The sequence below is a fragment of the Natator depressus genome, chromosome 16 (genome assembly GCF_965152275.1).
Source record: "Natator depressus isolate rNatDep1 chromosome 16, rNatDep2.hap1, whole genome shotgun sequence".
NCBI lineage: Eukaryota > Metazoa > Chordata > Testudines > Cheloniidae > Natator > Natator depressus.
Genome location: NC_134249.1, coordinates 319453 through 332900, shown reverse-complemented (window position 1 = coordinate 332900; position 13448 = coordinate 319453). Strand labels below are relative to the sequence as shown.

At 56.6% G+C, this 13448-nt stretch overlaps 2 long non-coding RNA genes across 2 annotated transcripts in view; one reads left to right on the top strand and one right to left on the bottom strand.

Moving 5' to 3' along the window:
- Nucleotides 1–13448, top strand: part of LOC141999978 (uncharacterized) — a 695529-nt gene that overhangs the window by 425748 nt on the left and 256333 nt on the right. The window lies entirely within an intron of this gene.
- The window catches only part of LOC141999981 (uncharacterized), a 343849-nt gene that overhangs the window by 160872 nt on the left and 169529 nt on the right, over nucleotides 1–13448 (bottom strand). The gene's annotated exons all lie outside the window — the stretch shown is intronic.

The following is a 13448-nucleotide window of genomic DNA, read 5'->3' as shown; positions in this document are numbered from 1 at the left end:
CGGACAGGTCAAAGGCAAACATGGTGTAACCCTGTGCAAACTCCTCACAGTCGATTAACAGAGAACGATCTTTCATGTGTTTACCAGCCGTCTGTACCAGATTCATGTATTCTCTCATGCAGCGTCCTGCCTCGAAGTCTGGTTGCAGAGGCTTGGTCAGTATCTGCTCACCGTCCACGTACAAGGCCACAAAATTAATATCGTAATGCTTAAAATGAAAGGGATTTTTAGCGTAACTTCCGCTAAAGGCATCGTTATCCACGAACCCCAGGACAAGCATTTTGGGTAACTGTCCCAAGAACAGGTTCTCCTGGTTACTGACCCTGCTGCCCGCAGGGATGCTAAACACTTTCATTCCCACACGGTCCACTGGGTATTTGGCATTAGCGGTAAGCAGGGCCTCTGCGTGCCCCAGACGAACACTTGGGGCCACCCGTACTTTCTTCACAAAAAGAATCCATATAATCTACGCCACTCCCTGCTAGAAAAATGTCAATGGGGGCAGACTCCGTAATGGCCAACAGAGGTGGCACCTCGATGTAGATGCTTTTCTCAATGCTGGTCTGTGTAGGGGCTATTTGGAACAAGTCTAGTTCGGATTTGGTGCATTCTTCAGACCCGCAGTGAACGAAAGCCATGTTGATTAAAATATATCTATCGTATCAGCCTGCGAGTGTTTCCTCTTTTGCCCAGGCTTCCTCTTGGACTTTCGCTTATGGCCAATCCTGCAGGTCAAAGCCCTTCTTTTAAAGGGTTTCGGGGGACCTGCGTGTCGCGGGTATGATGCATTTCTCTTTCTCTTCTTCCTCCTTTTAATGTACATCAGCCCCGATCCTTCCTGTGAAGCTGTGTTCCCCACCTTCTCCAGAACAGCGCGGGAGACGTGACCTACCACGTCTTTAGCTATGTTTTGAGCGGCAGTTTTTACGTGGGGTTTAATAATCTCTAGCCCCCTCCTCAAAAGCAGTACGGCTTTTCGAAAGAGGCTACGGAATATTCCACCCACGCCTGCCCCATACATCATGGGGGCCCCATGATATCCGGGAAGGGCGTATCCCACCTGGGCTTTGAAATAGTTTCTGTAGACGTTGGGGTCGCCGTAATTTTTTAGGATGGCCATAATACTGTTTTGCTTTTTTAGAAAACTCTCTCTCTCCGGGGGCGCAGGTGTAGCTTGATGATCACCTTGCCAAAGCGAAATGAGACGCTTTTGTTCTGATCTGTCTTTATTTCAATGGTAATGGTGTCGATGTGGTGTTTACTGATAGGGACGTAATGAGGTTTATCGTAGGTGATGGTGACAAACTCGTTGTTCCTTCCTTGGACGGGGACACAATGTAACAGGGGAACAGAAAAGTCCCCCACAAACTGATGTTCTACGATATCCGTGTACAGATACAAGGAATTAAACCTCCCTGTAATGTCTGCTGAGAAAGGGAATTTTTGGACGCTGTGTTTGGGGCCCAAGCCCAGAATGTTAGCTAGCTCCCCGCTGGTAGAAAACATATAAGTAAAAGCGGCGGATTTAAGTCTAATTTTTCTACCCACAGGGTCGTAGTTCATGACCATCTCAGGCGGTCCGGGGTGGCGAGCTATGATACTGTTCATATGATCCAGTAATTGGGGTATGGACGCGTAATAACCTCGTCGTAGGATGAAACTCCATGCCATATCTCCAAAGGTGACTTCAAAAGGGGTGTCTTCGTTGATAGAGTTCCAGCTGTGCGGGTGTTGTATTTCCACTAACCCCACTTCCCAGGCACCCCGGAGATCCAAGGGCTTAATTAGCTGTATTGTAAAGTTCGAGCTGGTGTTTTGGGGAAAAACTGCAGAGCTGGCGTTGCTGGGCAAAGTAATGTAAAACCCGCCGTCGCTCATCTTCTCTGTCTTTGCGGGGAGGAATAACTTTTGTTTGTTTGTTGTTTGAGTCTAAATGTCACAGAGTTGAGAAGCTTTCACCCAGCTGTTAAACTTATCAGGCCACCCCAACCATTTTACCAGTAGTTGCTTTTTTCTCCCTTTTTTCCTTTCTCCACTAGAACTTTTTCAACCCTGTAAATCCTGTCTCGTTTGGGGTTTACTTCTTGTAATTCTTCAGGGTAAAAAGATCCAGTAACTGTCTCACCCTTGTAGTCTTTTAATTGGTATACAGGTCTCTGACCCCTGGTTAAGGCTTCATCCACTATGAATATCTCATCGGTAAATGTCTGTTCATAACCTTTTTCAAAAGCTCCTTTGGTTTTAGATAGTCTGTCGTGGTCGCCTTTTCGAAAAGGGGCAACAACCGGTTTTATTTTAAAACCATCTCCATAAACTATTTTCCATACCTTCAGAGAATTTGAAGGGTTAACATCAGCGGGTCTGGTATGTATAGTTCTGTGAAAGCTCTGGTTGTAACTCTTTATAAAGTCAGGTAACACATCGATGTAGCGAAAGGTGTTATGGGCTGTAAAATATCTCCACATCCTAGTTTTTAAAGTTCTGTTAAACCGCTCCACAACCCCTGCTTTGACTTCATTATTAGTAACAAAATGGTGAATGCCATGCCGTTTTAACAATCTGCTTAAGGGTTTGTTTAAAAATTCTTTCCCCCGATCGGTTTGTAATTTTTGAGGCACACGCCCTTCGCTAAAAATAGCTTTAAAGGCCTTGCATACCTCACCACTCGTCTTGTCCCTTAGGCCTAAGGCCCAGGCATATTTGGATAGAATGTCTACCACTGTTAAGATGTACTTAAAATTGCTGTTCTGTTTGGAGAACTGGTGCATATCCACCAAATCTGCCTGCCATTGCGCATCCACATCTGAAACAACGGTCTTGTTTCTTTTAAAACGTATTCGAGCCGGTTTGTGTAAAGTATAAGCATCCTGGTCTGAAAGCCAAGCTGTTACCTGTCTTCTGTTTACAGTTTTACTATGCTTTTTGGCCACTTGAAAAAGAGGGTTCAACCTGCCAAAGCTCCCAACTTCCCCGGGGGTGTAATATATTTTCTTTAACAGAGCCGCCTGTGGAGACATGACTGTTACTGGTACCATCTTTTACTAACACAAGTGTGGGTGGGGGACAACATTCATATTAACATGTTTAAATAAGTTTTATTAATCGCCTGGTTTAACACAACCTTTTACAACCGCCTGTAAAAATGGACGCCATGACTCCTAACATGAGGGTGTCTGTGCTGGTTCATTCTTCCATTTTGTCCTTTTCCTCTTGAGATCTGTGTCTCAGACATGAGCAAAAACAGCTGATGCATGATACATTTACTCCCACAGGGCTACCGATGTGTAAGTTCTCAAAGGCCTCCAGAAAGGCATCATGGAGCTGTTGAGAGATTTTTTTCAAAAAAGAAACAGCGTAAGCACCCCACTGCTTGGTTTTTGATTTACACAATTCCTGGTTCCTAGCCGCCCCCCCGCCCCCGCCCATTACACACCCCCACCCCGACCGTCACTTCTTAAACATGCATTTACCTGAGCCACATCTTTTTCATTCACCTTGTCCGCCCGTAACTCCCCCAAGCCGTGATCACCTTCCACCTCTCGGGGGGTGGAGAACAAGAGGCCATCACGCTCATCACGGGGCCCCACAAGCGGCTGGGTTTCGGGGTCGGTTTCCGGTGTGTCCATCAACGGCTGGGCCAAAGGGCTCCCCTGAATCGCCCCCTCCTCCTCCTCGAACTGTCGCTGACGTAGCGCTTTCTCCGCGGTTTGTCGAAGGCCCTCGGGGCTAAAACAAAGTCCGAAGTTCTCACGGGGGTGGTGAAGGAGTCCATGTTTCCACGATTTCTAAAACACACGCTCTTGGTAAAAGACAGCCTCTTCTGCCCGACGCTGGGCCTTATGGGGTGATGGTGCTGCACTCTGATTGGCAGAGGGCTCATACGCCCCTCTTCTGGGCGGTTCACCCCATCCCAGAACCTGCCCTATTTTGGTCAAATCTGCTCTCGGGGCGGCCTGATTGGTAGAGGTTGGTGGGAGGAGCTGTTAGAGGGGTCACATGACATACCTTGCTTCCGGTGACGTGGCAGCCTTGACCCTGGAAGTAATACCCCATGGGGTGGGACTTCTGGTGAAGGGGGGGGCAGAGGTCAAGGGGTGGGGTAAAGGGGTCAAGGGGTGGGGTTGGTGTCACATGACACACCTTGCTTCCGGTCATGTGGCTGCCTTGACCCCGGAAGTAATAACCCATGGGGGCGGGACTTCCGGTGGGTGGGGCTAAGGGGCCAAGGGGCGGGGCTAAGGGGTCAAGGGGCGGGGTTAGGTTTTGATTGATGGTAGGGCCCTTATACTACTCATCTCGCTCTGAGTCGCACTAGGTGCCACTCGATAGGTCACCTACAATCACACGGTTTCTTTTCGGTGCCTCGACTGGGCAGCGGGTAGTGAGCGGTGGATAACAGATTCTCCAGGCCAGGACTACAGACCTGCTCACCCGCTGTGCCAGGGATCCCCCGCTGGTCCCATCTCTGCCCCAAGAGCCTCTCCCCGCAGTCCCTGTCAGGGAAGGGATTGCCTCACTGCCAGCGCCCAGCAGGCCTATGTGTGACATGAGTTTGGGGGTCTAAACCCCGTCCCTAGGGGGATGGGTCCATGCTCTGACGGGCATTAGCTGAAAGCCAAGGACTGGCCAAGAGTGCCCTCCCCGCCTTCTCGGGCAGGGCAAGGGCTGGAGTACAGAGTGATCTGCTGTGGGGCCCAGGCCCTCAGTCTCTGGGGCTGCCAGCACTGCCCCAGCGATGAACCTCCCCCAGGGGCAGGGAGCAGCTGCCGGGTCCAAAGCATCCCAGCAAACACTGGCCATTCGGCACCAGCCAGGGGAAGGTCTCGCACCCAGGCCATTCCGGATCAGAACCGTGTGTGGGGAGATGGGAGCTGAACACGGACCCCTCTCCAAACTCCCAGCAGCCCCCTGGGCCTCTTCCCTGCGATCCCTCTAACGCCATGGGCACAGGGACCCTCAGCCAGCACCCCCATAGGGCCCAACAGTGGGGAACCCAGCCCCTTACCTGGCTGGTCCCTCCCATGGCCTTGATGCTGCCCCAGTTCAGCCCAGTTCCCCCACTCTGCAGGGCACTGGAGAGGCCTCCACTGGCCGCTTTGCCGCTGGCTCTCGGTGGCAGCTCCTGCCGAGGGCCCATGCAGGGCAGCGCTGCCCTCCCAGGGGGCTCGTGAGCCAGGGCCATGCAGACGCCTGGGGCCCAAAAACCAACCATGGCTCCCCAGCCGGGAGTGGGTTTCCTTGACACCTGGGCACCCCAGGGGGCCAGATCCTAAAGAGCAGGAGGGGAAGATGCAGAAAGAGGAGAGCTGTGCACGGGGCCATGGAGCGGGGGGAAGGGACAGAGCGACGTTTAAACCAGAGGGGCGGAGGGTGCGCCCCATCTTCCTCAGAGCCCTGGGCTGGCCTGTGCCCCCTGGCACCAGGGGTGGGGGCTGGAAAGTGACTTGCCTTGCCCCAGAGTGCCAAGGCCACTGGCTGTACCAGAGAGGCCGTGCAGCTGCAGGAAACACCCCCCTCCCCTCTAGCCGGGCTCCGTGGGGCCAGGATTCAGGCCTGGGGAGCTTTGGGCCTTGTGGAGGGGACTCCAGCACTGGGGAAAGGGCCAGCTCGACTGCCCCAGAGCCGAAGGCTTGCATCACACCCCCATCCCCACGCCAACGGCCCTGCCCTGAAGGGACCCATCTCGGGGCAGAGCGGAGCTCAGGCTCTGTAGCCCCAGCGTGCCAGTCCCACAGCCGGCAGGCAACGCGGGTGCTGTCCCAACAGGAACTGGACTGAGCCCCTCTCCACAGCCACCCCCCACTGTCAGACACTGCTCCCCGGGACAGATTCGAACCCGTGCCCCAGAGAGGAGAGACGCCCCCTACCCCCGCCAGCCCAGAATATTATTATTCATCTTCCATAGCACTGTCCAGCAAAACACTTCCAAAAGGAGGTCAGTGTCATCATCCCCACTGTACACATGGGGAAACTGAGGCAGGGGGCAGGGAAGGGATTTGCTCAAGGTCACCCAGTGGCAAAGCCAGACATAGACCTCCAGTCTGCTGCATCCCAGTTCAGTGCTTTACCCACTAGGCCACACTGCCTCCCTTGACTCTGTGGCCGTAGCTCGGGAGCGGCTTTCCCTCCACGCACTGCCAGGGGGAGCCATGAGATGTTTAGTATTGTCTGTCCCAAGCGTGGGGAGGCACGAGCCACCCCGGGTCCCACACAGGTGCTTCTGTCCAGATGGCACGAAGGCCGGGCGGGCCCATCAGCTTTGGTGCCCCTCTTGCGCCCCAACATTCAGAAGTCACTAGTCAGGCCTCAAAATCATGAGATTTGCTTAAAAATCACAAGATTTTAATATTTGTTTGCATTCTGGCATGGCCGTGTTTGGGAGGTGCGACGTCTGGGACTTCTCCCCCACGCCGAGGGTGGGCACTTTATCTAACGAAAGCGAAGATTCTTCGTTACTGATCCCATTCCAACTCACCCACCCACCCACTGCTGGGCTCACCATGCAATGATGGGCGTTGGCAACACTGGCCATTTAAAGTGTGCCAGGGTGTTGGTCTACTCTGGCACTAGAAGGGCAGCAGGAAGAGCAGCAGCCCCACAACTGAGCTGCCTTGGAAATTTGTGGGTGTGTGTGGAACCCTTATGTTTTCACCCCTTGCAAAAAATTTTCAAAAGCCAAAAATGTATACGTATGTGTATGGTTTTTTTCATCCCCTCCCATCCACTTTCCAGTGGCAAATGAGAAAAGGACAAAGGGCAGAGAAATGGGGCGGGGAGGGGTAATTTTTCAAAGGCTTTTTTTTAAATTGCTCATCAAAAACCTGAAATGTTTAGAAAGAAGCAAATTTTTTCTACAACACTGTCAAGAAAAAGGCCAATTTACCAACAAAAAAGCTCAGGCTTTAGTTAAAAGAGGAGCGAAAGAAGCAGGGCTGAAATAGGTACAGAATATAATGAAAGGAGGGGAGTGCTCCTATTTGCCCCCCCCTTCATCTGCCCCAGTGTTGCAAGAGCAATGGGACGCTCTGTGAAAGCAAATGTCAAGGGAAGTTACATAATTAGCCAGGGGAACTCACTGCCACTAGATGTCACTGACACTGGGAGCCTGGCAGGATTCAGACAAGGATGGTGGGGGGTCGGGGAACAAGGGTGTCAGGACAGAATTTAGAAAACAGGGCACAAGGCCACTGCTGACTGTCAGGATGAGGGGGATATGCCCCCCTTCCCCCCCTCCCCCGACTGGTTATGTCATCATTAGCCACTAGGAGGAGGTTCTTGCACCTTCCTCTGAAGTAGCTGGTGCTGGGGTGGCTGGCCCCATTGATCCGATTGGGGGAAGGAGGCAGCAGGGAGAGGGCGGGGTACTGGGCTAGATGGGTCCTGTGACGCTAGCAGACCAGGTGCTAGCTCATGCCCAGGCCCTTAGGCCTCACTGAACACTGACAAATGCAGAGCTTGACCCAGCCTGTGTGTGAGCCGTGTGACAACAGCTGCTGCTCAGCGTGTGTGGAGTGTTTCGACTTGTGGAATTGCTTGCAGGATTGATCTCTCCCATAACCTCTGTAGCCCGTGGTATAAAGTTAGAATGAAGGTTTGCATCGTAAACCTCTGTAACTGCTCTACACCACTGAGTTTGCAAGGCAGCTTACGTCCACCTAACACTGCGTCTACACTAAAATTTGGCTCCCGCTGATGTAACTCGCCTGCTTTGCCGACTTAATCACGCCACTTCCCCCCGTCAGCGTAGTTAGGTCAATGCAGTGTCAGTGTACGTACTAAAAAGAAAAAAGAAAAGGAGTACTTGTGGCACCTTAGAGACTAACCAGTTTATTTGAGCATGAGCTTTCGTGAGCTACAGCTCACTTCATCGGATGCACAGACTAACACGGCTGTTACTCTGAAACCTGTCAGTGTACGTACTGCCTTGCTTACATCGACTGTCCCGCAATGCCCCACACTGACCGTACAATCGATACCACACACCACAGACACAAGGAGCCAGGTGTACACACGCACAAGCGCTGTAACTACTGTGGCGGCTGGACGCAGGGCGATTTGATTTTGTAGTGTAGCCATGGCCTGTGGAACTCCCCCAACAGGGGAGAAGCATGAATTAGTGTAAAGTGCTGGGCCTGCCCATTGAAACCAAACGAGCCATTGCGAAACATCCTTACTGATTGCCTCTGTTGTTAGATATTTCACTGCGTGTGTGTGTGTTCTCCCTGTGTGCTGCTCCAGCTCTGTGCAGACAGCCAGCACAGCAGACCTTGAGTGAACCGCCCAACGACCACAAGATCCGTTAAGGGACGAAGGCACCCGGCCAGGTTTATTGTTGACAAGGCATGGTAATAGCACCCGGCAGACTCTACGAGGATACTAAGACATGTATGCCTGTGACAATGGACGCAGCTCATTGAATGGCAGGACTTTCCATTTCCCCCTTGGCTGGACCAACACATTCTCTCAGAGATACCCTGATACAAACAAGCTGCCCCTCTGACTTAGATACTGCCCTCTGACCTGGCTAGTTATTGTCCACTTTTTTGTACATGTTGGTTTGATTGAAACATTTGTATTTATTATGTTGCTATTTGACCTTATCTTTTAGGAGGGCTCAGTGTGTTCCTGTTATCCTTGGGGAATGGTTTTGTGCCATTCTTGATATTGTGGTTTTTGTACCACGCTTCTGGAATGTGTTTGTGTGAGTCCTTTGTGCCGAGCACTGTCCAGGACTGCGCGTTTCTGCACGATCAGCGCTGGGCTCGCCAGATTCTGGGAACGTGCAAGTGGGCAGGGCCTGACGTTTGCTCACAGCAGGGAGAGGGGATACTGGGCTGGATGGGCCCTGTAGGAACCGGCCAGGCTGAGTTTCCTGCAGGGCAGAGGGAGGTGAGTGGGCCTCGTTAGATGCAGCCTGGGGGGCTGGCTGTGGTGAGGGGGGTCTCGGGCTTTGGGGGGGTTCTCTCCAACAGGCTGTCTCTGTGACTGATGCTGATCACACTATGCTGCCCCCTTCTTAAAGCCCAGCCCAGCCCAGCAGCTGGAGCCCACCCAGTAATTAGGAAATGAGATTTAATTTCAGGCAACGAAATGCCATGAAAGTGGCGGGTGAGCCGGCTTTGGGCTGCGCGGTAAGATGATAAGCAGCATCACACGGGCTGGTTGCATAATTGTGAACTTGGCTCAGGCCGGTCGCCTTCCCCACCCCCCGCCCAGCCCTGGAGGTTGGGGGCCGACTCTGGGGAGGGCTGGGGGACGAGATGCTGGGTCCCTGCCCGGGAGAAGGGGTGTGCGCTGGACATCATTCTGGCATTGCTCAGCCCCCAGCATGGCCAGGCCCAGGGCAGGGGGCACCGGGCTGCAGTCCATACCCACAAGGGATGGGCAGGTTGGGGACAGGGCTAGCTCAGCCTGGGTTTGGTGAACTCCGATCTTTAGAAATATTTCCTCTAGGGCCCATTGGATGCACCTGTGCTGCCTACAGGGGGCACTGCCACTGCATGGGGGTATCACCCACCCGCACCTCCTGCCTCCCACTGCCCCACCCCAAATCACCCCCCGGCCCCTCCACCCATGCACTGTATACAGCTTGCAGTTACTGTAAACCTCTCCCCCTCCCTGCTACCCCCACTGCCTCCCCCCAGCCCTGCTGTAAGCCCCCCAAGTCACCCCGCTCTGCCCCAAACAATCTCCCTCCAGCAGGGTCTGCATGCAGGTCTCTGCAGGATGAGCTCTTCTGCAAGCCTGGTGCAGCCTCACCTGTCCCTGGGTCCCAGCTCCGCCATAGTCACGATCCCCCCAATCCAGGCCCAAAGGTCTTGGGGGCCCTGGCACAGCTAGCACTGGGAGACAGGGGCATCTTGGCACCCCATTCCCACCAGCCCCCAGGGCTGGGACCAGCACAGTGATCAGCTCCCCCAGGCTCACTGCATGGGCTGATGCGTGCAGCCCTCTCCAGCTGCCCTCACCAGGGACTGGGGCAGAGCATGGCAGAGCCAGGGCAGAGGGGCTAGGCCTGTCTGCTGGACCCACCCTCCCTCCTGGCACCGACCAGGCCCATGGCCAGCTGTCTCAGGCCTGCACCCCCCTCATGCTTCTGGGGGCAGGCTGAGGGGTACAGCGTGTGTGGCTGGGGTCCCCCTTGCTCAAGGTGCAGGCCCGGGGTGCACACGGAGCCCCGGTGGCAGCCCAGCTGTAAGAGCAGCCATGGTGGGAGCTGGCGAGCCCCCAGTTGGGCAAGTGTCTCCGCCGGAGCTTTTTAATTCCGCGCCCCCAATTCGCCGCCCACCTGCCTGGCAGCCGCACAGCGATGATCCAAATGGCCGTTAATTGTGGCTGATAATTCCCCACGGGGATCAGGGATGGAAAGCTCCGCAGCTGAGCAGATTGAGGCTGGGCCCGAGCAGCAGATCCGAGGTGCCAGGGTCTTTCACCCCGTCCACAGCAGGCACGCAGCGCTGGCCGTGCTCGTTTGCCCAGCAGGGAGAGAGGAGCTGGCCCAGGGGGCAGGGGAAACAGGGCCTGCTGGGCTCTAAGGGGCTGACCTGTGCCGGGGCACATTCCCCAGCAGGCTGCGTGTGCAATTATTAGCAGGAGTATGAGGAGAGAGAAGGATGGGCAGAGCAAGGGGGCTGGGAGGCAGGACTCCTGGGTTCTGTGCTGAGCTCTGGGAGGGGAGTAGGGTCTAGGGGTCAGATCAGGGGCTGGGAGGCAGGACTCCTGGGTTCTGTGCTGCGCTCTGGGAGGGGAGTAGGGTCTAGGGGTTAGATCAGGGGCTGGGAGGCAGGACTCCTGGGTTCCATGCCCAGCTCTGCCCCCAAATCCATGTGAGTCACTCCCGCTCTGGGTGTCTGTTATTGCGGTTTCGTGTCACACGGGTGCTGCTGGGCATTTTCCAAGCCCCCTCAAAAATCATCTTTGGCCAAGCCTGGGGCACTCTGAGGCTGGCAGGTGCTGGGGAGCCATGGCAGGGTGAGATGGGGAGGGGCGCAGGAGGGGTGCAATGCAGAGTCTGGGCTGCAGGGGGCGCACGGGCTGAGAGTGCCTGACCTGGCTGGTCCCCTGGTGCTGCGGAGAGGAACTGCATCTTCTCCCTCTGCCTGTCTCCCGCCCAGGGCAGCCCCCAGCTGGGCTGGGAAGCAGCCGCCTGCCCTCCCGTGAGCCAGCCAGGGGCACTGGGCTTGAAGGGGGGCTAGCCTGACGGGGCCTAGGCCAGGCCCAGATGATCACAAACAGGGCGCACCCAGCCAGGCCATCCCTGTGCCAAACCTGGCTCAGCCCAGGCCCCAACCCTTGGCTGCATGGCCAAGTCAGTGCCCTCCAGCCCCCCGCCTTCCCCAACTGCCTGCAATAGCCGTGCTGCTCTCCTCCCCGCCCCTCGCCCTCCCCCCCCCCACTGGCCTGGCTGGGACACTGCAGGTCGGGGGGGAGGGCTGGCTGAGCGCCCCCTGGGTACCAAGGGAGCAGGGGATGGGCTGGGAGAGGGCAGGCGGGACCCTGGGGCAGCTCTAGGCACAGGAGGACGGAGGAGGTGGGGGTTGGGGCAAAGGCCAGGCCCTAGAGGGGGACCAAGGGGGCAGGTGTTCTGTCCCACATCTGAGCAGGAAGCAGGGGCTAGTGGTTAGAGCAGGGGCTGGGATGCAGAGGGCTGGGTTCCCGCGCTGATTCTGGGAGGGGCAGGGGCTGGGTGGGTATGGTTCCCTGTGGGGGCCAGCCTGGGGGCTGGGCCCTGGTGCTCACTCAGTGCCTGCCCCAACCCCACACTTGATGGGGACCCCATAGCTGGCTTGCGGGGACTCCTGAGGCTCCCTCCTGGTCCCTCTGGCACACGGACCAGAGGCAGAACAAGGCAGTAGGGGCAGGGGGCCACGGGGAACTGTGTAGGTTCTGGGGCACGGCTGGGTGAGCCAGCACTGCACCGGCAGGGGGCGACCACAGGCCAGAGCAGAGCTGCCCCCAGGCCCTGGTCCAACAGTGAAAGGAGCAGCCACTGCCCCACCCTGCTCCCGCGGGGGGGAGGCAGCGCTGGCCGGGTGACTCGGAGCCAGGACACCTGGGACCTGCAGCAGGGCCGGAGGGGGAGTTGGGGAGATCCCGCTCCCTGGGCCCTCAGCCACCCGCCCCGCCCTGTGCCCTCCCTTCCCCCGCCTGTGAACAGCAGCAGAGACCTCGGCCAGCCTTTGGCAATGCACTTCATTGGCCAGGCACATGCCCAGCAGGGCAGTAGCCGGGGGCAGGGCCAGCACTGACTTTGTGATAATGGGCGGGATGGGGGGGGGCGCCTCAGAGCTGCGAACAAACAAAAACTCTCCCCCTGCGCCCCCCACCCCCCGGAGGTCACTCCCGGTAAAGGAGGTCACTGCCTGTACCTGGGATCACTCCTGCCAGCGCTTGCCCCAGCACAGCCCTGCTGGCGGGCAAGAGGGAGAGGATCTCTAGGGCCCGTGGGATTCAGGGGGTGAGGCTTGGCTCAGGGCTTGATCAGACCCAAGGGGGCTGGAGCTGGCTGCCTCAGATGGAGCTGGGGCTCCAGGTGCCCAGGGCGTGGCTCTGATACCCAGGGAAAGGCAGTGGGGAGGTGTCTGCCACTGGGCAGGGGCATTTGATCCAGGCCCATCGGGGTGGCGAGCCCGCTCTGCCCTGCTGCTAGGGTGACCAGACAGCAAGTGTGAAAAATCGGGACAAGGGGTGGGGGGTAATAAGGGCCTATATAAGAAAAAGCTCCAGATATCAGGACTGTCCCTATAAAATCGGGACATCGGGTCACCCAACCTGCTGCTGCCCAACCCTGGACGCGCCTCCTACGCAGTCCTGCCCCCCCCCACTTACTTGGGCCCTCTGACTGCAACTCCTGCTAGGACCCCTCCCCCCTTCGGGAGCCGAGTCCCCACTGGGGGACAGGGCCAAGAGGCCAGGGTGCCAGGCTGTGATGGGAGGGGTGCAGGGAGCCAGGGCTGGGCCAGCACCCCAAGGCAGGGAATGGGGATGATATGGGGGCAGAAGGGGGGGTTCTCTTTAACCCTTTGCAGACTGGACAGACACAGCCTGGGGGTCAGTGGCTGGGTCACATCCCCCCCACAAAGCCAGATGCTGGTAGCAGCCTCTGTGTGCCCCCCATCGCTGGCAGAAGGGTGACAGGACGGGGGGAGGGAGAGGGGCTGTGCTTTGGGTCCCAGGCAGGGGAGGTAGGAATGGCTGAAGCTGGTAGATAATGGAGCCTGACTCTCCCCCTACCCCATCGGGGGCAGGGTGGCCACGGGGCACAAAGGGTAACAGCCCTAGAGGCTGTGCCAGAGGGAGGAAGCCTGGCCTGCCCCCTACCCGAACAGCCAAGCAGCCTGGGGGTCCTCCCCCCGCCCAAGAACTGACACCGCAGCCAGGAGTAGGGGGGAAGGTGCCTTGTTGAGAAGAGCAGGTGGAGCTGGGGGCAGCAAGCTGTGGGAGGGCAG